The sequence below is a fragment of the Cryptomeria japonica genome, chromosome 4 (assembly GCF_030272615.1).
Source record: "Cryptomeria japonica chromosome 4, Sugi_1.0, whole genome shotgun sequence".
Lineage (NCBI taxonomy): Eukaryota > Viridiplantae > Streptophyta > Pinopsida > Cupressales > Cupressaceae > Cryptomeria > Cryptomeria japonica.
In genome coordinates this window covers 347,559,990-347,584,979 of record NC_081408.1, presented here as the reverse complement: position 1 = coordinate 347,584,979, position 24,990 = coordinate 347,559,990, and positions in this window count along the sequence as shown.

Here is a 24,990-nt window from a genome sequence, read left to right as displayed (position 1 = left end):
CCATAGGACCCATAATGACCCAATATGGTGTCATAAGGGGTCGTATGTTGTCCCCAGGGGTCATATGGTGTCTCGTGACCCCTTAGGACACAATATGACCCATAACGACACAATTTCATGTCTTAAGGGGTCATATGATGTCCTAAGGGGTCGCAAGACACAATATGACCCCTTAGGACACCATAGGACCCATAATGACCCAATATGGTGTCATAAGGGGTCATATGTTGTCCTTAGGGGTCATATGGTTTCCCATGTCCCCTTAGGACACAATATGACCCATAACAACACAATTTGATGTCTTAAGGGGTCATATGGTGTCCTAAGGGGTCATAGAACACAATATGACCCCTTAGGACACCATAGGACCCATAACGACCCAATATGGTGTCTTAAGGGGTCATATGGTGTCCTAACGAGTCATAGGACACAATATGACCCCTTAGAACACCATAGGACCCATAACGACCCAATATGGTGTCTTAACGGGTCATATGGTGTCCTAAGGGGTTGTAGGACACAATATGACCCCTATGGACACCATATGACTCATTATGACCCAATATGGTGTCATAAAGGGTCGTATGTTGTCCTTAGGGGTCATATGGTATCCCATGACCCCTTAGGACACCATATGACCCATAACAACACAATTTGGTGTCTTAAGGAGTCATATGGTGTCCTAAGGGGTCGTAGGACACATTATGACCCCTATGGACACCATATAACTCATAACGACCCAATATGGTGTCATAAGGGGTCATATGATTTCCTTAGGGTTCATATGGTGTCTCATAACCCCTTAGGATACCATATGACCCATAACGATACAATTTGGTGTCTTAAGGGGTCATATGGTGTCCTAAGGAGTTGTAGAACATAATATGACCCCTACGGACACCAAATGACTCATAACAATGCAATATGGTATCATAAAGGGTTGTATGTTGTCCTTATGGGTTATATGGTGTCCCATGACCCCTTAGGACACCATATGACCCATAACAACATAATTTGGTGTCTTAAGAGATCGTAGGACACAATATGACCCCTTAGGATACCATAGGACCCATAACGACCCAATATGGTGTCATAAGGGGTCATATGTTGTCCTTAGGGGTCATATGGTGTCCCATGACCCATTAGGACACCATATGACCCCTAACGACACAATTTGGTGTCTTAAGGGGTCATATGGTGTCTTAAGGGGTCATAGAACACAATATGACCCCTATGGACACCATATGACTCATAACAACCCAATATGGTGCCATAAGGGGTTGTATGTTGTCCTTAGGGATCATATCGTGTCCCATGACCCCTTAGGACACAATATGACCCATAACGACACAATTTGGTGTCTTAAGGGGTCATATGGTGTCCTAAGGGGTCGTTGGACACAATATGACCCCTTAGGACACCATAGGACCCATAACTACCCAATATGGTGTCTTAAGGGGTCTTATGGTGTTCTAAGGGGTCGTAGGACACAATATGACCCCTATGGACACCATATGACTCATAATGACCCAATATGGTGTCATAAGGGGTCGTATGTTGTCCTTAGGGGTCATATGGTGTCCCATGACCCCTTTGTACACAATAGACCCATAATGACACGATTTGGTGTCTGAAGGGGTCATATGGTATCCTAAGGGGTCGTAGGACATAATATGACCCCTTAGGAAATTATAGGACCCATAACAACCCAATATGGTGTCATAAGGGGTCATATGTTGTCCTTAGGGGTCATATGGTGTCCCATGACCCCTTAGGACACAATATAACCCCTTAGGACACAATATGATCCCTTAGGACACAATATGACCCATAACGATAGAATTTGGTGTCTTAAGGGGTCATATGGTGTCCTAAGGGGTCGTAGGACACAATATGACCCCTTAGGACACCATAGGACCCATAACGATCCAATATGGTGTCGTAAGGGGTCGTATGTTGTCCTTAGGGGTCATATGGTGTCCCATGACCCCTTAAGACATAATATGATGCATAACGACACAATTTTGTGCCTTAAGGGGTCATATGGTGTCCTAAGGGGTCGTAGGACACAATATGACCCCTTAGGACACCATATGAGTCATAACAACCCAATATGGTGTCATAAGGGGTTATGTGTTGTCCTTAGGGGTCATATGGTATCCCATGACCCCTTAGGACACAATATGACCCATAACGACACAATTTGGTGTCTTAAGGGGTCATATGGTGTCTTAAGGGGTCGTAGGACACAATATGATTCCTTAGGACACCATAGGACCCATAACCACCCAATAAGGTGTCCTAAGGGGTCGTATGTTGTCCTTAGGGGTCATATGGTGTCCCATGACCCCTTAGGACACCATATGATCCCTAACGATACCATATGGTGTCATAAGGGGTCATATGACCCATAACAACACTGTATAGAGTTGTAAAGGGTCATATTGTGTCCTAAGGGGTCATATGGTGTCTTAAAGGGGTCGTATGACACAATATGACCCCTTAGAATACAATATGACCCATAAAAACACAATTTGGTGTCTTAAGGGGTTATGTGGTGTCCTAAGGGGTCGTAGGACATAATATGACCCCTTAGGACACCATGGGACCCATAATCTCTCTCTCCCTCTCCCTTAATCTCTCTATCTCTCTCTCCCTTCCCACAATAGATTAATTATGGGCAAATTTAGTTAGTGAATTTACTTATTAAAATTGGATATCCGATTTTTGTTGTACAAATTTCAAATTTGAAATTTTGACTCGGGAATGCTTTGGGATTTGGCTTGGAAGTGACAATCCTAGAAAGTCAACTGAAAAAACGTGTTTTTTCGTATTCCTTGATTTTCCAGACTTTACACTGGTGGCTGACGACTTTTTTGTAACCAAAATTGATAAAATGAAAAGGGTTTTTTAAGGACGTTCTCAGCTTTCCAACAATATAAAGCTTGTCTTATTTCGACTTTAATAAATTATTATTATTTATTTTCTAATTGAATTTTGATAATAGTCCTGATTGATAGACTGATTGAAAAACACTCATAACTTTCAAATAGTATAACATTTTTTGAATCCAAAACATGCATCACATCTTATGCTTCATCTACTATAGGGAAAAATTAAATTTCATAAGGTTTTGACCAAGTTAAGGTGGTTAGACGTAGGAGTTTCTGAATTTCTAAAAAGTTGTAGTAAAAAATTCATAAATAGTTATTTACTTTATAAAAAATTATAAAAAAATATGTGTCACATCTAGACATGAGTCTAATACTTATATTATAAATATTAAAAAAAAATATTATGATTTGATTGTGATTAGGGTGGTCAGGCATACGTCTACTTCTTATCTTTTTCCTGAAATTTTAGTACCACTACATTGAAATTAAAAAATTTCATCAAATAGGATTTTTTTTTTCAAAAAACAACTAGTAGCTTAGAAACAACATTCAATTTTTTATAGATTCTCTTCTTACATATTTTAAAAATAATTTTCACAACTTATTCAAATTTTCATGTCAAGTTGCATAACTCTGATTTTCTGAAATGTCATTGCCACTTAAGGGCCTATTTTGGCACACCATGATCCTGCACATACCCATTTCTCTTTCCATTAGGCTTTCTCCTTTACTCTACTTTATGATAAATATGTATGAGTACCTCAAATGGCCTGGTAGTCAAGACTCATCATTATGCATACATTTCTCCCTAAGTTGCACTTAAGATGGGGATGTTTGTGTAAATAATAACTTTATCAAACTAGTTAACTTGTGGCATGCCTAGAGATAGTCCTATTTATATTTCTTATGCATCCATTTTAGGTCTTTATCCTTTGTCTCACTTCATCTAGTTGAGACATTTTTATTCATTTTGTGAGAAACCTAGTGCATACGCACCTACCACCTCCACATACAATTTTCAAGTGAGCTTACAACTGTTTCATGTTTGGAGGGTTAGTCGGTTGTTGTTTCCAACTTGTATAGCTCATCATCCTTACCTATATATGCAAGGATCTCTATGTATATTACTTACACTCTCATTGTATATGATAGATATTGCTTTGTACTAATTTGGTTTCACTTGTAGAAGGTTGTTGTGCAATATGATTCTGACAAAATTCCAACAATTATTTCATTAATCAACCCTTATGCAATGTAGACAACAAGTGGAATAATGTTAGGAATAGGTCTTGTACACCTTCAATAACATGAATTACTTAGTTTATGTAAAATATATTTTTTTCTTTTAGTGCATCATTACAAGATTTTCTTAGCCACATTAAACATGTATCTAGGTCAACTTGTACTGCTATAACATTGGTTAGATATAACATTGGGGATGAGGTGGACGAGAAGGAAGGGGATGGATTGAGTGGTGTGGTGGAGAAGAAAAACATGGGAAGGAAAGGGAATGGGAAGAAAAAAGGGGTAAGCAAAGAGGAGAAGAGGAGCTACCAAACTGTTAAAGAAGTGCAGAAAATTGTGAAGGCAGATGTGAATGTTGAGTTGAGCGACCAACTATTAAAGGATGGTGAGCTGCAAGACCTAAAATGAGAGGTTTGTGAGCTAAGAAATAAATTAGATAGCCATGGGATGAACACAAAATTGCAAGCCTTGAGGATGAAGATTAAAGAAATGAAGAACAAATGGGATGCCTAGGATAAGTAGCTGGAAAGAATTAACGGGTTCTACATTAGAGTGATGCACAGTTTAAAAATTACCCTCTATTTGTTGCAGGACAAAGCTCTAGAGGAAGAGGATGCAGACAAGCTATCATGTAGGGATCTCTTCAAATTCCTCACAGAAGATTGGAACAATGTCCTTGGGTAGGCGAGTCTTCACAAGTAAGGTCCTAGGTTGAGGTTCTTTATGGTTTTCATGTTTTTAATGGTTTATATGGTTACTCTAGACTTACAGGGTGTATCCCCTATGGCTACTTATTTACTGCTTTGTTGTTTAGACTCTCTGGTTTGGTTTTGATTATATTTTTGTTGTAAATGTGCTACTGATAGCCATCGGGTTGTGTTAGGGGTCTACACCCTTGTTCTTGATCCCTTTAATATCAAAAACATTAGGTTAAATATTTTATTTGTGGGCTTCACATGGGAAAAAAATATTTAATATTTGGGAAACTTATTATTAAAAGGTAAAAGTGGGGTCAATTATTTTGTGAACTTATGGTTTTGAGACATATAATTTTACCTTTCCACTTGGTTGTATTTGTGTGAGTTTGATTCTATAAAAGAAAGCACATATTTACCGATTGGGGTTGGTTGTTAGAGGCATTGGGCTTGGCTTGTATTGTATTTTTCATTCTCCTAAAGACTGCATATGGGAATCGTCACATAGGATGTGTGGATGCACTCGGTGAGCTTGATTTCTCATAAATTTTTGAGGAAATTATGCAAGTGTATTGCAATATTTTTATTGAATACTATATTGGGTGTGGATGGTTTTGGAGTCTAGCATTTTCCCTGATGAGGGTTTTACTAAGGTATATCTTGTGTTATCTTGTGTTATGTGTTTGATCTTTGCATATGGTTATGTTGTAAACTTGCATGCATTCTTTTCTCTCATTGGGCTATGTAAGAAATAGTTTGATCAACTTGAAAAAAATTCCTAACACAAGTTCTTAAATGCTAAAAAGATATACATTTTTCATCAAAGGAGTGTACTTTTGACTTATATCCCCTTTTCTATATAGATAGTGGTTTTATCCTCACACTTATCATTAGAAAGTGCCATATTGGATTGTATCTTCAAACACCTCGCATCTAAATGGTCATTTGTATTATAATGACAAAATTGAGCTTTTCCATTACCTCTAACCTTTGAGTTTTAAATATTATAATTATCATTTTCATTGCTATCCTTTTTCTCATTATTTCTAAGTCTCAATACCACCAAATTGTTGTCTATCACCTTGTTATTGAAAGAGATCCCCTTATTTGTCTAGCTCGGGTAGGGTGCAAGATGACATTCCTTTCCTATATCCTTGAACATGGAAATGAGAACATGCCTCTTCAATTGATAGAATATTCCTCTAAAATATTTCATGAGAACATCTTATCCATAGAACATATTCACATCTAAGTCGCTCTCTTTATAAACTTTCTTGTTTAGGCTTGTAGATTTACCCTTGCCTAATTTACATCAAGTAATTTCTTTACATCATTTACTCCACTTCATTAAATATAATATAATTTTTTATTATAAATATTCCTCTTGAGGTCTTCTCACTTTGTAAAAATTAGTATTTTAGGGTGGGTATAGCTAATTAAGTCTTAAATATATCTAAATTGGGCACAATCAATGGTTCAAATTTTTGATGCTACTCTCACCATTATAAGGTTGGATATTGATTTTTGCATTTATTTAAATATATTTCCATTAGAGGACTCTTCTTGCTCCATCTCTTTATTTCCAAATATCTTTATTACGTGTTCTCCTTTGATATGCCTATTTTGGATATGAGGATTAGTAGCATGCTATCTAATCTATACAACTTCTCAAAACTCAAATGCAAGTAACATTGTCCTCAAGTTTATAGTGCCTAACTTTCCTTTTATTTTACCTAATCATTCTTACTCTCTTCGGCCATTTTCAAGATCCAATTTTAAGTTCAAAATGTATCATTATCTATTTCTACTTGATATGGAAATTGGGATACACTTTCAAAACCTATAAAAAACTATGGAAAAATTGCTTTAATACCACTTATTATATAAATCTAAGGAGATTAAACATCAGTTTATTATTATCAAATGGATTTATAATGCAAACACCCTAGAAAGAACTCTAAATCACTTGCAATGATTTTCAAATGAACATAGACTTTCTAAATTTAATTAAACACAAATACCCTTACAAACATATGTAGAAAAATAACAATGGAAACAAACACAATCTTAACACATAGTTTTCATTGGAGAAAACCTAACTTAGGGTGAAAACTCCTCTAGATAAAAATGTACCTTTCTTCCACTATCAAAAGGAATGGTATAGGTATTTATAATGGCCAAATAGAGTCAAGGATCTTGTGAAATATGTATAAAGATTATAATACACAACACGCTCTCACCTCACTAATGCTTGCAATTAGTTGCCACTATCATGAATATGGAGTACAACCACTATATAATGAGATCCAACCTCCCTAATGTGTAGAACCAACTTATGAGCTTTCTATATATTCCCAACCTCAAGAAAATAAATAGCCAAATGCCAAAATGGAAGTTAAAACTCCTAAAATTTTACTTGTTGCGTACATCACAACTTGTTCGCCACTTGTTGCATAGAAGAATTCATCACTTCTAACATGGAAAATAATGTGTTTGCCATTGAGTAAACTAGTTAGCTTGCCAAATTGTTTTTTTCTAGTTTTGGGGGGTTTCTACATTTAAATAAATTCTTCTTGAAGATGTTATATTCCATCTTTAATCATCCTAAATAATTATGATCAAACAACCAAAAACTAAACTAGATTTTGCATCACATTTTCCTTGGAAATAGTGAATTTACACATTTCACCAATCTTGTTAATCTAGACCCTATCATTAAGGATATTAAAATTTATAAATTATAACTATTACTAATTATAGTATAAAACAACATAGGTTATAATAATTCTCAAAATTAAGACATATTTTTGTATCTTATAATCATAGAGAAATAGTTGAACTAGTATGAGAAACTAAATGAATCCCAAGAGATTGTTGAGCATAGTGTTCTTATTGATATCAAAGGTGCAATTAGTGTTGTCATTGATGTCAAGGTATCTTCGAATTTCTTGAATTTCTATTTACTTCTATCATGAGTCAACAAAATGTTTGATAGCTCTTTTATTTTTATCATGATGTTCTAATATCAATGGTTCGTAATTTTCTAGCATATTTGAAAAGGTCTAGAAGTATTTGTAGTAAGTATATGAGGTATGTGGATGAGAAATTGTATGAGAATCTCGTTGCACTATCATAGTGTTTGTCTTTTCATTCTACCATAGTTGTGAGCTTTGTCTTGTTATTGGGAAGCAAAGTAATTTTGCATTTAAGATTCATATTCTAGAGTTATTGGGAAGTAAATTAAATTTGCATTTGAAGCTTTCCCATGGAAGAGTATTTTTAGCAAATTTTTTAATTTTCACCTTAACCATTGATGGACCCTCCTCAGAAATTGTCTTGTCCTTTGATCTTTCAGGCTTGGGAATGTATTGCTTGACATGACTAATGGCTCTGTTAGCAATGTTGGCAGATGTCACCATATTTGGAGAAGTGCCCTACATATCTGGAAGGAGTGCCCTACATTCTAGATGAAGTGCCTTGGAAACTAGATGATAACGAGAACCTTCTATGCAAAATAAAATAAAAGGAGATGGGAGGTTTGAGAGATGGCCAGACATCAAGATAATAATGATACAAGAAATATGCTTGATTTGTTGAGTGTCAAACAATACCATTGGCACATTTTAAAAGATTGTTTACGAGAGCCTTCATTAAAAGACTGTTTATGAGAGCCTTCATTAAAAGAAATTTAGGTGAATTAATGCTAAAATGAGATTGGCACATATGAGTTTCCTTTGCATGATTCATTTTGTTGGAGATTTAACGCTAGAGATGATGTGAAGTGTCTGATCAACATATGAAATGACCACTTGGAGGAAGCAAAATTTATCTGAAACACGTGCCTATAATTAATGTCAAATCTACAAAACAAAATAGATTAGATTAAAACATTTTAAAAGATTCCTCTGTAATGATGCCCGTAGCTAGAGGAATGTTGACGAAGGGTTCTCGGGTGAAATGTGTAGTGTCACTTTCTTGATCACAACCCATATTGGCAAGGTAATCTACCAACTTATTACCTTCCCACTAACAATGATTAATTTCATAACTTTGGAAAGAATCCAAAATATTTGGTTTTTCAAAAAATAGTGCACTTTCCAATTTAGGGATCTTCTAGATTTGCAAGCATTGATAATGACAAGGGCATTTCCATCAATTATTATTCAATTGATATTAAGACTTTTAGTAAGATGCAGATCATGAAGCAAAGCCCTTTATTTTGTTATATTGTTGGTGCATGTAGGAAGTCAAATAGCTAATGTTTTCATGATATTGCCTAAGTGATTTCTGATTACACAACTTGTTCCCCCCATATTTACCTGGATTGCTTCAAGAAGCCCCATCAAAATTGAGTTTTGGAATGTCTTTAGGAGGAGGTTTCCATGAAATAGAACTTATGTCAATCTTTTGATTGTTTGTTTTGAGCAAACTACCCTAGAAGCACAAAGCAATCTGATTCTAATATGAACATGTCCCAATCAGGGAATTTTGAATCCACCTTTTTTATTTTAAGAACAAAGGTATTTGTGGTCTATGATATTGGTTTCCCAAGTCTACTTATTGTGTGCTTAACCTTAGATATCTCATTTCTGAATATTCTATGATTTCTTTTCCATGAAATGTTTCATATAATAATTGGAGGGACAATTATCCAGATGCAAGAAAAGAGAGATATGATTTTTGAAGCAGAGGCCAACTAGTGAAGGCATCCCAAAGGATGTTAGGTAGAGGGGATTTCCAATTTAATTTGTTCATTATATGCAGCCAACATTGTTGGGCTAAGTTGCATTGCAGCAAGAGATGGTCTATATCTTCTTGAACTTGACCACAAAGAACACAAGGGAAAGGCTCAAAGATACCCAATATAGAAAGCTAGAACTAGAGAAAATTTTGTTTTTGAAGACAACCATGCAAAAAACTTTATCTTTGGTTAGATAGCATCATTTCAACAAAAGGAGAAAGCTCTATGGCCTTCTGTTTGTTCACCTTGTGACATTATTGACTTGTAGCCTTGCTTTATTATATAACTACCTAATTTTAAGGATCCCAAATTAACATATCAGGTTCATTATTAATAAGAACTTTCCTTTCATTCAGATGACTTGAGAAAAATAACTTTAAGTCTATTGAGAACTGAGTGTTGCATCTTGCTCAATTGAAACTGCAAATAATGTTTAACTTTATGGCCCCAATTAGACTTGAGATACTCTTTAATTGGATTAAGCTCTTAGAAATTTGACAAAGTGGGGGTATTCGTTCAAAGCATCCTCCAAAAATAAAGCTTTCTCTCCATTATTAATTTCCCAAGTAAGATAAGGCATTATGATTTCTCTACAAGATGAAATAAAGTTCTACATTGCCAAGTCAAGTGGAGGATTCAATACTGAGAAGATTCTTACTGGATCATTTTTATCCAAGTATTTGGCCTACATAATTTTGCACCATTTAGAATTTCACTTAGAATACATCTACCAAGGTAATTTGTCTCTAAGAGATAGATTACAAGCTTCCAAATTGTGGATTCCTACACCTCATTTAATCTTGTCTAAGAAAAGGTGATCCAAGGATATCAAAGGTATCTTTTTTTTTTATTGATATTTCCTTCCCAAAGGAATTTCTTGATACACTTTTTTATTTAAGCAATAATTGTCTTCGGAGCTTGTATAACTACCATGAAGTAGTTGAGAATAGTAGATAAAACTAATTTAATCAGGAGTATTCTACCTACAATTGAAAGCCACCTACTCTTCGAAGTGAAAATTTTGTTTTGAATGTAAAGAATGATTTTGTTATGATAGGTTGTTTTATTAGCTCCCATGTAGAACAGGATACCCAAAAAATTGCAAGGAAGTTCTAGGTACCTAAAAACCAAGAGATTCAACAATTTTTCTTTTGATGTTTTTGAATAAGAGAAAATAGATTTTGATGGGCCCCTGAAACCCATTACAGCCAGAAGATCAAAAGATTTACATTAGAGTGCAACAAAACAAAAAGATGAAAAACTAGGGAAAGACAGCTGATGAACTAAATGCCAACAAATAAGAGACAGCAAATCATAGAATAGAAACCAAAGACCAAAAAAGACTATCAGAAACCCAGGATTAGGTTAATTTATAAAGCATTTCCATGGCTTCTAGCTTCGGCTGTTCCATACTTTCAGTTGCCTGCTTAATATCCTCGATATCCTTGTTGTGGCTTTGCATCCTTTTAGTGCTCGCTCTCATTCTTCTCCCAAGCCTTGTATCCTTATCATCTGGGGTGTCGTCCTTAACATCAATAATGCCCATCGTTTCCATATCCCCTTGGTAGTTCTCTAGCTTACTGATGAGGGCCTTCATGTTGGTTGAGGCAGCCTTAAGAATCTTATGGCTTTGCTCACCTATTTTTTTGAGCGTGTACTCAACTCCATCAAGTCTCTTTTCAGTGGCACCTACTCTATTTTCTAGGATAAGAAAGATATTGCAATTAGCGTTGATAATCTCCTCAACATTACCAATAGCTTTGGTGAGCTCGCTAAGACAATCCGAAAGGGAATTGAACTTTCCCAAGCCTAAAGCTTGTAAGGTCTCGATTTTCCCTGCTTCCTGGGCTTGCTTGGTTTTAATGCCTGCAATTTCTTTATGCATCCAGAGGAGCACCTGTTTGAAGCTATCCATGTCATTATTGATGCTAAAATCAATATCCAGATGATGCTCTTCCTGGTTCTTATCACCAGTGGTATCAAGATTAACTTCCAGACCAACCTCCTAGTTCTTATCATCAACGGTATCAAGATTAACTTCCAGACCAACCTCCCTAATATCAAAGCTCTAAGCTTCGTTCGTGGTCCTATCCTTCCCCATCAAGCCCTTTTCCTTTGACTCAGTCATGAGAGGCGACTAGTCCTTATTACCCACCTCCTTATTTTTAGGGGTCTTCTTTTTCTGCTTCTGGCTCACAAGGGTTTGGACCTCCTCACTTCCAGTATCCATGTCATTTTCAGTCGCATAATCCTCCTCATACCAGCTATCTGCGTCCTCCCCTTTATGTTTCTTTTTTGTCGATCCTTTGTTCTATTTCTCCTGCTCTTTTTTTCTATTTTTTCTGCTTGACCCAACAATTTGGGGGTCATCCTTTGTCTCAGCATTCATTTCATAGCCTTTGCCTTCCTCATCATTAGATTCTTCGAAATCCTCATCTGATTCAGAGTTCTCAGCTATATTCAACTGGACAGTCGTGTTCTTTATGTGGTTATACAGAATCACCATCAAACCTTTGTGCATTGCAAGGTTGATACTGGGGTTGGATATGGCATCCTTGATCCCTGCATTAAGGGCACAAAAAAGATAATATGGCAAATAAATTTTCTTTATACCTAAAATGATTAAGTAAGACAAAGTGGTAGTTGTAAACCCTAGTGTATCTTCCATCAAGCGTGATAAATTTTGTTACAGCTTGTAAAACCCTTTGCCAAATTAGTTTAATTACCTTTGGCGAGAAGTAGGTATGATTTCCCTTCACCAGTCTAGCCTTCTCCTCCTCATTCTTTGGAAATTTCTTCACAGCGGCCTCTGAAATCTTTTTGTCCCTATAAAACTTGATTCCCTCCATCGGAAGACCCGTTGCCTCTACAATCATGGATTCAACCACCTTGACCTTTCTATTTCCAATGGTTAACGTTCCTTCATTCCAGCCCTTCTTGAATATTCTCATAATTTCGGGTCGTTTATCTTGCATATTTTCCATGAAATTCGTAATTTTGGCCGCTTGAAGGATTGCCCAGACCTGCGGATGACTCTTCCATTTATCAATGGTGGTAGCATCTATTCTCTTTCTTTTTCTACCCATGATGCTATGATGTCGATAGTATGTAATTCCCACCTGATTCCTTTCTTCACAACAGACTATGTGATAACCCTCTTGAATTCAATAGGAATTTCTGATGCTATTGTTGAAGAAGGATAAAAATGCCCATAAAGCATGGGAGATTAACCTACACTGATTACTGTACCTCCTTCTTGGCTATCTATAGATCTATCTCTTGCTGCTATGACATCTCCTTACACCTCGGGAAATAATTTCATATCTAACCCTGCTTATCATGCAATCTTTCATAACTTAAGATATCAGGTGCCGCACACGCTAGCTCCCTTTCACCATTCCAGGTAATAATTATCTCACTTCGTACCACCTCATTGGCTGCCTAGTCAGCGCTCCGATTAGCCCCTCTATACACATGGGAAATGTAGCATTTTTTAAACCCCTAAAGCAACTCCCTAGAGGACTCAATGATTTTCTTGATAGTCAATGAAGGTTGATGATTACCGAGAAGGCAGTTAATAATATTTTTAGAGTCTCCTTCCAACCATGGCATTTTGACCCCTAAATTAGAGGCTAATTTAATAGATTGAAGGGCGCCCATAGCTTCCACCATATGATTGGTCTGAATTCCTAAGTGATAGGCCACTACCCCAGTACAAAACCTAGCCCCATTCTGGATGACACCACCACAACCAGCCGGACCTAGATTTCCTTTCGTCGCCCCATCAAAGTTGGCCTTAAACCAGTCATTGGGGGGAAAGGACCAACAACACACACTTCTATTGATTTGGTTGATGTTAGAGCCCAAAAAGGTTAGGATATTCCATCTTTTGAAAACATGAAAGTCCTCCTTATTTCTACAAGAGTGCACCCCCCTGGCCATCACATTCTCAACACGGTTATTTTTTATCTTGACCCACACCACTTCAGAGGTGTTCATATCATTTGGGAATATTCTATTATTTCTCTCTTTCCATATCCCCCAGATAATATGGGCAAAAGAGAACTTCCATAGATTTCTTATGGTGATGTTATTGGTTGAATAATGCCAACTTTTGAAACAATCATGCATCTCCTCTGGGAAAACCTAATTCATCCCCCCCATTTAAAAGAACATCCCCCAAATAGTCCAGTGGTATAAGGACAATGTAAAAAAAAGTGGTTCACAGATTCCTCATTATTAAGGCAGAGATAGCATATGTTAGGTAAACAAAAGCCCTTCTTTCTCAAATTATCAATAGTTAGAATCTTATTTTGCAAGAGGATCCACAAAAAAATATTAATTTTAGGAGTCAAACCTGGATACCAAGTGTTGGCTCAGCAAGGAGTAGGATCTTGAGATTGTGCCAGTAAAAGGACAACAGAAGAGACCGAATAAGTCCCTGAAGAAGTTCCACACCACACCATGTGGTCTTCCCTTCTAGTATTTAAGACAACATGGTTGATCATTAAATTTACCTGCTTGAGTTTGGGATCAATAGATCTGAGGTCCACCCACTTTTGATCTTTCCAATAATCAACCACTTTGGTCCCTATCTTCTCCTTACAATTCTGGATGAGCATATGAGCAGCCTGCTTATTAAGAGGGGCTCCACCAATCCAAGCATCATCCCAAAAGTCCACCTTCCTACCATCAGCTATGGCCCAAACATTGCCAAGACTAGCAATAACTTTAGCCTGGATAACACTAATCCAAATGAAAGAACTGCTTGGTATCTAGTCTGAGGCCAAGAAACCCTCAATGGTGGGAACTTTCCTTAAGTACTTAGCCTTCCAGATATCATTCCAATCTCCTTTTCCCTGATAAATTCTGCAAATTTGTTTGGCCAGAAGAGTTTTGTTCAAAGTTCTGATATTCCTTAAACCCAGACCCCCTGATTGTTCAAAGTTTACACACATTTTCCCAGGATATGAGAGCCATTTTCTTCTTCTCCTCCACCCTTGACCACAGGAAGGCTTTCTGGATTTTCTCAATAGCATTAGCAAATTTTCTAGGGATTTTAAATAGGCTTAAAACATACACATGAAGACTCTGGAGGGAAGATTTTAAGAGCTAGACTTTTCCAGCTTAACTGAGAAGGGTCCCTTTCCAACCAGTCAGCTTTATGCTGAATCTATCAACAAGACTATTCCAGAATAGCTCCAAGGGTTTCAATCCCAAGGGGAGGCCAAGGTAGATAACAGGGGGCTTACCAATTTGTCATCCAAGGATCCAGGCCATTCTGAGTTGTCTTTCCTCTGGGGTATTGAAGAATAAAATAGATATTTTATTCCAATTGATGGTTTGACTCATTGCCATACTATAAGCATTGAGAAGGTTCTTCGGATTTGATGCTTCTTTGATAGTGGATGATCCCATTAAAATGGTATCATCAACAAATTATTGATGAGTGCAAGCTCTAAAACCAGAAGAGGGTGAAATACCACTGAGGAGCCCCAAAGAAATAGAGTTGCTTATAAATCTACCCAGATATTCAGCCAAAATGATGAAGAGTATAGGTGATATAGGATCTCCTTGCCTAATACCCCTAGAAGTTTTGAAGAAAGCGGAAGGCACCCCATTGACAATGACAGAAAAAGAAGGGGTCGAAATGAGTTGTTCAATCAGCTTAATAAACCTCACTCCAAAACCAAAAGCACCAAGCACCTTACCAAAGAAACTCTAGTCCACACAATCATAGGCTTTAGACAAATCCAGCTTCACAAGAAATCCTTTCTTTTTTGAATCCACCAGCGAATGAATGTTTTCATGAATAGCAATGATAGAGTCAAGGATTTGTCTACCAGGAACAAATCCACTCTGTTGGGGTGAAATTATTAGAGGAAGAATCCTTAGCAACCTGCTAGTAACCACCTTAGAGATAATTTTATAGAAAGAGTTGCATAAGCTTATTTGGCGGAACTTATCCATAGAGTTTTCCCCCAGGCCTTTGGGTATCAGAACTAAGAAGGTATCATTAAGTTCCTTTAATATCATTCTAGCCCCAAAGAACTCTTGCACACCTTTAACAACATCAGCTTTGAGGATGTCCTAGAAGATTTGAAAGAAGAATAATGGAAATCCATCCAGGCTCGGGGCTTTGTTCCCATCAAAAGAAAAGACGGCTTTTTTAACTTCCTCCTCAGAAGGGATGGCCACCAAGGCCTTGTTCTGATCCTCATTAATAGTAGAAGGGATGTTTTCAAGGATGGCGCTTTGAGACTGAGCATCCAAACCAAAGTCCATCGAAATAAGTCAAGTAAAGAAGTTCCTGACCTCCTTTCCAATCTCATCATCCTTCCTCATTTCAATTCCCCCAATTTTCAGCTTCAAGATTCTATTAGCAGCCTTGTGTTTCATCGCGGTCATGTGGAAAAATCTAGTATTTTTGTTCCCAACTTTAAGTCATAGGGATCTAGACCTTTGTTTCCAGAATTCTTCCTCTCTTCTGATAATCTTGTGGTACTTCACCAGCACTTCGTTTTCCTCACTACTTGAGACTTCATTGTATCTGCTCATTTGGATTTTATCCTACATTTCCTTGAGTTCCAACTGGGTTTTGGTCTTTGCAACAAACAGATCTCCAAAAACCTCCTTATTCCATTTTTTAATATTGTCCTTCACATTTCTTCATTTTTTGGCAATTCTATACATAGCAGTACCTTTAACATCAATAGACTACCACTTCTCAATGACTTGCACAAGGTTAGGGTGATTTAGCCACATCCTTTGAAATCTGAATGGGAAATTTCTTTTAACAATGGTGTTACCAGCAACAAAAATCACAGGGAAATGATCTGAACCTATTCTAGAGATAGCTGAGAGGGAGAATTGATAATGGTTAAACCACTCATTAGAGGTGAGGGCTCTGCCAAGTCTAACTTGAATGAGATCCTCTCTCGTCCTTATGTTCATCCAAGTAAACTTGGCTCCATGGAGCTTAATATCATGCAGACCCTAGTTGTTGATAAAGTTCAAAAGATCCATTCTACTTTCTAGCTGCAAGGGGACACCTCCTAATTTCTCATTGTCTCGGAGGGGGGTATTGAAATCCCCCATAACAATCCACATATCATCCTTGTAAAGGGCCCTAATAGCTTCCAGCTTTTTCCAAAATTTGCTTCTACCAAATCTATTATTAGGGGCATAAATATTGGTGAGTAGTAAAGAGGTATTATCCCCAATGTGATGAAACCTGATAAAAGCCAGATTGCTACCCTTCTTTACCGGCTCCCTAGAAACCCGCCATAGGTTCCAGAAAATAGCAATGCCCCCATAAGCCCCATCAAAGCTTCCACCGAAAACTTCCCCATCCTTAAAAAGATTAATCTTTTCAACTTTCTCTTTAGTCATTTTAGTTTCTTGGATAATAACAATGTCTGGTTTATGTTCTCTAACTAAATTTCTAAGAACATCTTGTTTATGTGGGCTATTCAATCCACGTATATTCCATGAAATTATTTTCATTTTCTAACTAGCGAACATACCTCATGGATGGTCATTTGAGTACCATCTGCTATATTCTTGCTTGCCTCTTGATCTCTGATCTAGCTTGCTTTTTTCCTTCCAGGAGGAGATGGGTTGAAACCCGTGTCAACTTTGGATCGGTTTCTTGTCTTGACTGAATTAGCCTGAGGGGTAGATTTAGGCCCCTTTTTACCCCCTCTCTTTCGCTCTGCAACTTCATTTGTATTGCAATCTTCCTCTTGCATGGTTATCTTTTGGTCAGCATCTTCGACCTCAGCCCACTTAGCAGCAAGGAGTGAGGTCGTTGGTGATTGTTGGATGGTGGATTGTACCATCTCTACAAATTGTTGTGATCCTGACAACGAGATTCCTCCAAGGATCCCACACTTCTAGGCTTCTTCAAAATCTCTACTGAGGTCTTCTCTGCTGGTATTTTCTGTAATGTGATTTGAATTTGCTTCCTCATTGTCTTGTAACACCACATGTATTTCTCCCTCTTCTAGGTTATCACTTCTTTGATCCTCTTGATTGGTTTCTTGTTGTTCTCTATTGTCTTTACCTATTTGATCCCTTTTACCTTTATCAATCAAAGGTATTTCTAGGTTTTCCACATTAACATCTATTTGTTGCTCTATCATGTCAGGGATGATGACACTCTGGGCCTCTTCAATTCTTTTCTCTTTTTCAAAACCCTCGGGTTGCTTAATAGGGTTTTTTGCTTTCCATTGCAATGTCTTTTCTTTCTTATATTTTTCTTTGACAGCCTAAAGAGAGCATTTCCTTGTTGTATGTCCTGCTTTTTTGCAATGAAAGCAAGTGAAAGGGACACTTTCATATTCCAAAGGTTGGTACCATTTTCCCAATCTAGAGTTGATTTCAATGGATAATGGCATATTTGTGCCTTGTGTAACTCTGACACAGATCCTGGCAAAGGTAAGTCTTCTTTTAGCCGTTGTTATGGGGTCCATAAAGAGGAGCTCACCGAAAGAGTTCACAATTCCTTTAAACACACCTTTCACCCAGAATTCTAAGGGAAGGCCCAATAGTCTAACCCAGACAGGAGCCTGAACAAAGAATGAATCATTTAAGTCCATCTTAGACATCCATTTTTGCAGAGCTAGTGTTGCTTTACCAATCAGCCAAGGCCCATCACAGAGAACTCTTGACATATCTTCCTTGCAAGAGAAGGCCAACGACAGTGCCCCTTTGGACATAGCAGTGATCTCAACTTGACCTTTAAGCGCCCATTTGCGTTTAGCAAAAGTCCTAAGAATGTTAATATTTGGCCTAGGGCCCAAAAATTTTCCAACCAGTGCCACTACCATAAGGTTAATGTTATGATCAATAACAGGCTCTGGGATTTCAATAGTGAATCTTCCCTTTTCTGGGTCTTATATATTACGAACTGGGGGGAGCGAGGACTTTCCACTCGGTTTGGCACCGAGTAGTGAGGTCCAAGACCGACGGTTGTCCCTTCAAACAGAATCCTGCATAGGAGTGTCTTCAGCACGTGAATCACCATTTTTTCCATTAGGATCGATGGACTTGTCGCTTGCTTGTGGGTCCCCATCCATCGGGTCCTTTCCACTCGGCTCAAAGGAATCCAAGCAATCCTGGGAATCCTCCTTTCCATTATCCCCCTGGTTTGCATGTCCATTGCAAGGTTTCCCGCCCTACCCTGACTTCAAATGTCGTGCTTCTCTCTTCTCGCACTCCATTCCAACAGTCCTAAGAATGAATGTTATTCTTTTGATGTTAATTGGTGTATCGAAGCCAAATTTTTTATGAAGCGGCATTAATTTTTTGACTTGAAGTTGTAGTATAATTTTGAAGTGTTTTTTATTTGCTTGGCTTCTATAATAAATGGTTCTCTAAACAAAAATGTGTCATCTGCAAATAAGGAATGGGTTGTGGAAATAGATATACTTGGAATTTATTCCATTCCAACTATCTTGGGCATTTTGAACTTTTATTGATCTGCTAAGTGCTTTAGCTAGAATGATGAATAAGAAGGGTGAGAGAAAATCTCCCTATCTGACACCTTGTATTGATTTGAAAAATCCAATTGATGAACCATTTATGAGATCTGATAATTTGGCCTCTAATAGACAATAAAATATCCACTTGCAACACCTTAGATAAAATCATTTTTGTAGGATCTGAATTATAAAAACCCAGTTCAGCTAGTGATAAGCTTTCTTCATATCCAATTTAACTATGAATGTTGGAATCTTCTTGTCACATCCCACAAAGTTGGTGATTGGGAATTAAAAGAAAAGAAGTAAAATGAAATAGTCAAAGCCCTTAATAATTAGAGTATGGACTATGCATGAGATTATTCTCCTGGCATTAATTGGAGAAGACGTGAGGAGTGGGCATCACGTGAAGAAGGAACTCGATGGGTTGAATGGCATGCACAGAGCCCATAATTGCATAAAGAGGCTTTTGGAACCGGACCATGGAGATGTAAATGATCAGCCAAGTCTGTCACATCCCTCGCGACCCTTTATTCAAGGGATTCATAAGCTTTTGTGCTTGGAAGGTTGTCGATAGCTCTCATATTTGCACAGGTGAGAAGGGGGGTTGGCAAAAAAATTTGTGGAGTCATTCTTTACATGCCGCAACAACATTTGTTCAAGTTCCAAAAGCCTTTTGACGAACTCATTTCAAGCTCAGTCTGCAATCATGGCATGCAATTCTACCAGGGTTGTTGCAGCACATCGTATTCACTCTTGCAACTCAGAGAAATCGATCTATTTGATTTGGTTTGTCCAAACAGAGCATTATATGATTTCTCTCCTTCATGCATGAATTGCATTTCTTATAATAGTTTATGGATTGTCTAGATCCCTTGTCTAAGCAAAGATATTGTTCCTAAGAGATCTTTGAATATTCAGTGTTAGCTAAAGCTGAAATCTGTAACTTATTGAATCATTGATATGGAAATGAGTGATTAAAAGTCATTTTATTTGGTAAGGTATATATATGCATATATATTGTTTGTTCCATGTTTAAATATGAGATGTTGATAAGAATGTTATTATCATGGCTCAAAACATACAGATTTATCATATTGTAGAATTTATAACATGCTAAAACATCTTAGCGTATAAATCATAGTATAATAAGTAGATTGGCATAGGAAGGCCTTAACTTAAGAGAAGTAAGTAGATCTCTAGTTTTGAAAACTAGTATGGTTTTGTGATTATTAACATTGAATTAAAGTTATTGGGAGTATCAATCATATGAAGATCTAACAAATTCATTGTTTCCACTACTTAAGCAAGTTAATATATATGAAGATATATATTGTATTGTTGAGTTGTCGCCACCGTGAAGATTGAAGGAGTTAGATACCAACAATTTTGATTGAGATAGAGGTAGCTTGGTTGATAAAGTTGTGAATCGATATTAAAAAAAAAAATTGTGGTGGCCTAAGGGTAGATATTACACTTGTTTGATTAGATAGCATGTAACATTTTATGAGCAAATAGAGCACCTTCTGTAATTTCTCTTCTAGAAACAAATCCTCCTTGCTCCTCTGAGATTATCCTATTGATATAGGGAATTAATCTCAAATATACTAGTTTGGTAAAAAAATTATAGTGTGTTGCAAAGGGAGATTGGTCTAAAATTAGAAAAGGTGTTTGGTCTCTTCAACTTTGGGATGATTTCTATACTTGTCATATTAAACTCTTTTGAGTATGTTCCCTGATTTTATTTATTCCTCCAAGGCTTGCAACAAATTTACACATGTAAAAATCCCAACATTTTTGAAAAAAATTGTCATAAATCTATCAAGGCCTAGAGCATTATTTGAAGGCAATGAGAAAATAAATGATTTTAATTCTTCCATTGAGAAACGCTTTAGTAGCTGAAAATTGTCTTGCTAATTAATTAGAGAAGGGATGGCTAATAAGAGATGTTCTCTTTTTTGGTTAACTTCGAGATCTTATTGAGCTGGTTTACTAAGCAAGGTTGAAAAGAAGGTTACAACTTCATTTTGAATGTTAGATTCCTAAACAAAATTGATCACACATTTGATTCATAAGTAGAAACCTTGGAGCATTATATTAAATCAATTTATCTCATAAGCACATAGAGTGTTATAATGACAATATTAGATTATTTAATATATAAATTTAAAATTTAAGAATTTAAGGTCATTTTGACTACTTGGGAGGTTCATAAATTGAGCTAAGAATAATAGATGATTGAGCTATCCAAAATAATCATTTTTTGTTTAAACATAATAATTTAATTTGACCCTTATCTATAATGAATTCTTTCGTTCCAAATAATTGGTAGAAATAACTTAGTTATCATCTCATATAGTAATGGGTCTAAGAACTTGAAGGCTTCTCTTACTTTCATGTGTATTCTTAACACTATAACCTTGTGAAGGTTAAATTGAATAAGGTATCATAGGGAAGGTCATTAAATGACCACATAATATCAGTGATAGCAATTCAATGCAAAGCTAGAGAGTTATAAAAATAATTATCATAGCCTAAAGTCTGTATCATCTAATGATTACCTAGATTTAAATATCACATTACAAGTAATAGGTAAATATATCTAACAATACTAAATGAATCATTAAATAGCCAAGGTATAATTTTCAAAGGATTTTGTCGGCCTTTAATTCATGACTAACTAAAATCGTTTATAGATTTAGTTAATTTATGCTTCATCAAGCTTGAACAAATTGGAGTACTCTTAGCAATGGTAGTTGTGTATAGCATTGTTTAATTAGGATTTGTCTTCTTAGTGGAGTGTGAGTTTTTCTTTAGTTTTCTAAGCATATCACTATGAGTGGAGCAGTAGTATCCCCTAAGTGAATTGCCTATTTGTATGTTAAATTATTGCAAGGTCTACTTTCACAAGGAAAATGATGCTATTATGATGTGTCAAAAAAAATTATTTCAGTTTTCTTGTCTTTAAAATATTAGCATGACATGAACCTTAAACTAAAATTGTAACAACCTTGTTTATTCATTTGAAAATATTGTTTGAGGAGATAGAGGAATAATTTATGTAACTCCTTGTCATGAAACTATAAATCACAAATATGTGAGTACTTGTTTTGATTAATTAAAAACAGGGTTTTGAAAGGAACCCGGAACCTTATTACAAAGCAGGAGAAAGATAAAGCATAAAAGAGGCATAGAACAACGGTGCCTGATCACCCACACATAGAACAGTTCCCAGTCAAAACAAAAAGGGAACACAAGACAAAGGAAGCAACACTAGACAGCCAAAGGAAAGCACAAAGATAGCACAAGGACAGCCAAATGTTTCTCATAAGTTCTTCAGCATGAACCACCATCTGCTTCATATTGATCGCAAAATTTTTCATTTCTTCTAGCTCTTTTTCCTTGATATCAACCTATTTCCGAGTGTTGGCCCTTGTTCTTATTTCGGACCCTTCTTCTCCATCTGATCCTTATCATCCTCCTTGCCTTTAATCTGTTCAAATTTATTAATCAGGATGTTAACATGGTCAACGGTGGCCTTAAGGATCTGGAAGTTTTGCTCGGCAATTTTCTTCACAGTAAGCTCCATCCTATCCACTCTATTGACCAGATTGTTCAGGTTAGTATCCAAACCCTTAGCATATATGTTCCCTTCCATCTCCTTCACCTTCTTTTCCATTTCTATAATTTTACTAACCATGGCCTCAATTGCTTTCTGGCTTGTTAATAGCAACCATTAAATCTTTTACATTTTTAGAGAGAGGCTTCTCGCCCATAGTAGATTTTTTTATCACATTGAGGTCAGTCTTCAAGTCGAATGACCTCACAAAAACCCTTGATGTTGTCATTACCAATGTCACCATGACAATCATTTTGATTTCCTATATTGTTCTTCTGACCCTCATTCTACATTCTCTGTGTGCTCAGGTTCTCCCCATGATCACCATCCAGCATTTCATCTTCCTCCTTACCCTTCTTATTATCGGTTTTTTTGACCTCAGTATCCTCATCAGAAGAAATAATAATCTTCCTTTTCACCTTGTTTATCCCCTTACGAGTCTTCTTGGTCCTTTGGGTTTGCTTACCCATACCCTTTCTCTTCTTTCTTTTTATGAATTTGTCATCAAAAGACTTGTCCTCAGAGTCTGAAAGGTCAGAATCCACAGTAGTCCCCTTGCTCTTTCCCTTGGTCTTCCCCTTGTTACTGAAATCCTCAGACTCACCTTTAGTTTCAGAGTAGAGATTGAACCCACTATTCTGACTTGCAGTATCATCATCCCTAAATTTTTTGCCTTTTCTAATGGGTTTCTCAATAGTTTTCCTCTTCAACAACTTATAAACTAAAACCATTAACCGTTGGTGGAGGGCATGGTCTCCTTGAGAGTCTTTCTGCACTTCTCTAATAGTATGATCCATAGAGAAAGCAAGATAGTAAGGCAAACTGACCTTGTCACCATGACAAAAGTGATTAAGCAGCACAAAATGATGCCCATAAGCCCTTGTGAATCTCCCGTCCAGAGTAATGTAGCTAATGGTGGCAAATAGCACAAACCTCCACAGCCTGCAAATACGCTTAGGGGAATGGTAGGGATTATCCACCTTCACCAATTTCATTTTTTCTCCATCAGTGATAGGAAACCTATCTGTAGCCTTGTCAGACACACTTTGATCTCTGTAAAATTTAATACCTTCTTTAACCATACCCGTAGCTTCAACAATGACATCTTCATCCACCTTCTTCATCTAGGTACCAACAAGAACCTTCGCATTCTTCCAGTTTTTTATGAAATGCTTAGTGACAGTAGGGTCTTTGCCGCAAAGCCTTTCCATAAAAACACTGAAGCCTCCCTCTTGAAGAATCTCCCAAACTTCATTGTTTTTCTTCTAGTCCGAGCAAGAAGCCGATTCAAACCTCTTTTTATTACCTCCCATATTACCCTTAATTTCACAATTCTTCCTTATCTCACCTCTATTATTTTCTATGTGATCTCTGTGAAGAAACCTAACAATTTTGTTGTTGTTATGAAGAACCACCCAAAATCCGTGCAAAGTAAATATGATATGACTAATGATAAAATAAGCCTTGTCGCCATGGTGAACAATCATAGAAAAATGAGGAAAAGGCATTAGAAATTGTGATTAGCAAAGACACGTTGCTTCATCAGGATACAGTCCAGTTCAATCAAAGATTTCGCCTCACACTTGAGATTACTCTCACCATAAAGGGCAATGATTTTGTTAGAGCGGCAAGCCAAGTTGGTAGCCCAATCAACACACTTGTTGGCTTCTCTATATACATGTGTGAAAATACATATTTCAAAAGTTTCACTAATTTCCTTCACAGTTTTGACGGCATTGTGTATAGACCAAGAGGGAGGGAAAACATTATTCAAGCAATTAATAATGTTCAAAGAGTCGCCTTCAACCCAAACTTTAGTGAAATTGGAATCCTTAGCAAGAACCAACCCATGATAAGCAGAAATGGCCTCGACAGCATGGTTGGTTTGATTACCTATAGGAATACATTTGATAGCTTTGCATATTCCCCCTTCATCCCTTAAAACCACACCACACCTTGCATTGCTAGGGTTACCCTTGGAAGCACCATCAAAGTTAATTTCCATCCATCCATGAGGGGGGCATTCCCATCTAGCCTCTTCTCTAGGATTAGCATGTATGATGTCACTCCCCTTTATTCTCCAATTCTTGAAAATGATGTCATCACCTTGATCTTTGGGGTTCGTTATTCCACCAGTGATGTAGAGGTTCTCCACCATATGTCTCTTGATTTTCTCAAAAATAATTTGATCTTTTGAAGTCTTATCTCTGAACACTCTATCATTTCTTTCTTTCCAAATTCCCCAACAAATATGAGGTAAAGCAAATCTCCATAACAAAGTAACTGAATTGTTCTTCAAAGGGTGGAACCCGGA